The sequence below is a fragment of the Lathyrus oleraceus genome, chromosome 1 (assembly GCF_024323335.1).
Source record: "Lathyrus oleraceus cultivar Zhongwan6 chromosome 1, CAAS_Psat_ZW6_1.0, whole genome shotgun sequence".
In the NCBI taxonomy this organism is placed as follows: Eukaryota; Viridiplantae; Streptophyta; class Magnoliopsida; order Fabales; family Fabaceae; genus Lathyrus; species Lathyrus oleraceus.
Genome location: NC_066579.1, coordinates 120,487,894 through 120,491,612, shown reverse-complemented (window position 1 = coordinate 120,491,612; position 3,719 = coordinate 120,487,894). Strand labels below are relative to the sequence as shown.

The following is a 3,719-nucleotide window of genomic DNA, read 5'->3' as shown; positions in this document are numbered from 1 at the left end:
TATACCACATGGCAAGTCAACTGAAGAGAAAACTAAAAAGGATATTAAACTGGTAATTAAGTTACCCTACCCTCAGAGAGTGACAAAGAAGGATCCAAAAGAGTTAGACTTTGAAAAATTCATGACAATGTTCAAAATAATAGATAGTCATATGTATTTGTCGGAAGCACTCGAGATAATGCCCATGTACAAAAAATTCATGGAAGAGGTAATGGCCAAAAAGAAACCAACGATAGAAGAACCGGTAGCCTTGAAGAAAAAGTGCAGTGAAAATTCACTAGGTCAGAAAATTCTAAACAAGCAGAAGGATCCTAGAACTGTAATAATATCATGCACAATAAAAGAGAGAACTTTCAAAAAGGTACTAATTGATTCTGGAGCTAGTGTGAGTCTGATGCCATTATCAATCTATCACAAGTTAGGTATTAAAAATTTCAGTGATACAAAGACATATATCAAGTTTGCGAATCACTCGAGAATGGATTGATAACGCGAAAACGTATCATATTTTTGGCTTCATATGCATTGCTTTTTACTTGATTAAAACTTATTATTATGCAGTATTTTATGTTTATTGCAGGTATTTATTGAATACAATATTTACAAGCAAGCAAAGTGGAAAATAGAAAAAAGGAAAGAAAAAGAGAAGAAAATGGAGAAAAATAGAGAGAATGGGTCCACCACACCAAATGGGCTTGTGGCGCCCATCACTTGGAGGTGTGGCGCCCGCCACATGATCCAAAGAGGGTGGTGGCGCCCGCCACAAAGCATGAATATTGTGACGCTCAACCCTAAAAATGTGGCGCTCGCCACGGAGTCCCAGACTAGGGTTGTGGCAACCGCCATAACCCAGTCTTCCCTACTTTTTCTCCATGATTTTAGCCACGAATCCACTCATCTTTGGCTACAATTTAGGGAAGTGGAGAATATATAAGGATGGCAGTTTCTCCACAGGGGATCTCTCTCTTCCTGCTTTCGATCGTACGCTTAATTTTTGTCAGATTTATTTTCTTTTAGTTTCCTAGGCAGTTTTTCTTACTTTGTAAAAGTGATAGTTTCTCCACATCAGAGACTACTGCAATTTATTTTACGCATTTGAATTCAATTGTAACGGTTGCTCATTGCTTCTAGCCTGCCGATATTATTTTAATTAAAGAATCAAGATTCAGTTCCAGTTCTCAATTCGTAATCAAGGTTTTATTTTGATTGTTATTTTATTTATTTATGCCTTATTGTATGTTTGATTTTCCAAATACCATGTCTGTTACCGGATCCATGTCCGGCTAAACCCTTAGGTATCGGTATGTAAATATCGTCGAAACGATGAGATTCGTAAATAACTAGTGTTAGTTTTTATAAAACTTATTTTTCCAGTTTTAGTTTCTTATTTTATTCAAAATGTTTTTCGTACGAGAGTACAAAACAAACTAAGGTTACGGTCAACAAGAACGAGAGTTTGAGATTTTAACCAGATAGCTGAAACTAGGCATTAATCCTAAACACAGCGAGAGCGCTTTAGGATTAATTAGACTTTACTCATATTCAAAAATTACTTTTAAATTCAAAATAAGATCGTGAGAGCCAAGCATTCTGGTTTAGGAGTAGGGTCAGAGTCAATAAAAACGAGACTGTGAGACTAAGTCCTTTTTATAGATAATTTCTACTGAAGAATATTTTGACCAATAAGATTACACCAACTATCTATCAAATCCCCAAAGTTTGATGCGTTAGATAATGATATCCCTTTATCAAATATCTTTATTAATATTCTATTTATGTTATAGTTATTTCTCTTCATCCCTCCAATCTTAGACGATCATCAACCTTAGATTTACATAGCAACATTAGATAACTATATGTTTGATTATTAGTCCTTGTGGGTTCAATAATCTTTAAAACTATGCGATAGGATTGTGCACTTGCAGTCACGATTCCCATAGACTTACTAAGTCACGCGATCAAGTTTTTGGCGCCGTTGTCGGGGACTGATTTAGTCGATATCGTAACTCCAATGTTACCCAGTATAGACTAAGGCAAACAATTCTTTTTCCCTTTCTACATTTGTCGAGTGTATGCCAAGTACTTGCTCTCAAGGCGAGAAGTTAAAGCTTCCGTTCGACGAATCTGAGCGTTATCTTAGATTAGAACACCAGATATGAGATTTGATACGAGAACATCCTATCAAGCTAAATCTTCCCGATCTTAATATCCCTACTCCTGAACCAGTTATTCAACCAGAGATGGCCGAAGGACTGCAGAACCGTCCTCTTAAGTACTATGCAATCCCTTTGCAGGATGAACCACATAACAACATCGCTGCCCCTGCCATCGAGGCCAATAATTTCGAGCTAAAACCTTCGTTGTTGTCAGCCGTACAACAAAACCAATTTTCAGGTAGTCCCACGGAGGACCCGAACCTACATTTGTCAGTGTTTTTGCAATACGCAGATATAGTGAAAGCAAATGGTGTCATCCCCGAAGCTATAAGACTACGTCTTTTCCCATTCTCATTAAGAGATAGAGCTAGAGCTTGGCTCCAGTCTCTACCATCCAACTCTGTCACTACGTGGAACGAATTAAAGAAAGTTTTCTTAGCACGATATTTCCCACCTAGTAAGACGGTTATGCTAAGAGCCCAAATAAACGGGTTTAAACAAAAAGATAATGAATCACTTTTTAAAGCTTGAGAGAGATACAAAGAAATGATGAGGCTTTATCCACATCGCAGTCTAGAAGAATGGTTGATCATCCATACCTTTTACAACGGTCTCTTGTACAACACAAGATTGACGATAGACGCCGCCGTAGGTGGCGCACTGATGGATAAACCCTACAATAAGGCCTATCAACTTATCGAAAGTATGGCCCATAATCATTACCAGTGGGGAAGCGAAAGAACCTCCATAGAGAAACCTCCAACGAAAGGCGACATGTACAAATTAAGTAGTCCTGACCATGTCAACGCTAAGGTAAATGCTCTTACTCAAAAGATAGACAACTTGACCATAACACCCGCAGCCATCGTGGCTGTCATAACACCAAACTACGAGATATGCGGAGTTCCGGGGCATGCTTCCCCAGAATGTCAAGTCTTGACAGGAACCTGCACAAACTAGGTGAACTATGCTCAAGGAAACCCTTACTCAAACACCTATAGCCCAGGTTGGAAGAACCATCCTAATTTTTCGTACAAAAACAATAATGCATTATATGTACCTAACCAAGCACCCGCTATACCACCAGGATATCATAAAGTTGCCACAAATACTAAAAATGCTCCTAGGAAGTCGAACCTAGAAATAATGATGGAAAACTTCATAGCCACTCAAGCCCAAACAAATAAGGATTTCCTAAATCAAAACATACACATTAGTGAGTAAATCAGGCAGTTAGCAAACAAGGTAGACGCGTTAGCCACCCATAACAAAATGTTGGAAACACAAATCTCACAAGTGGCTCAACAACAAGCACCTACCGTTGCTCCTGCAGACACATTTCCTAGACAGACGCAACCAAACCCGAAAGGTCATGCAAATGCTATTATACTATGAAGTGGGACAGAACTAGACAAACCTACTGACCCTAGAATTCAAAACCCATCCATACACCAAGAACCTGGTAAGGAAACTGAGAAGGAAGACGATCAAGAGGAAGATAAAAGCGAAGAGGCTGTAGAGAAAGAAGAACCTTATGTGCCTCCACCACTGTATAAACCCCCT

General features: G+C 38.7%; 1 non-coding gene across 1 annotated transcript; it reads right to left on the bottom strand.

Annotated features, from left to right (window-relative positions):
- Window positions 1-2,624: 2,624 nt before the first annotated feature.
- LOC127116703 (small nucleolar RNA R71) lies at window positions 2,625-2,731 on the bottom strand. Its single transcript, XR_007801502.1, has one exon. It is a non-coding gene; the product is annotated as a small nucleolar RNA R71 (small nucleolar RNA).
- Window positions 2,732-3,719: the final 988 nt, after the last annotated feature.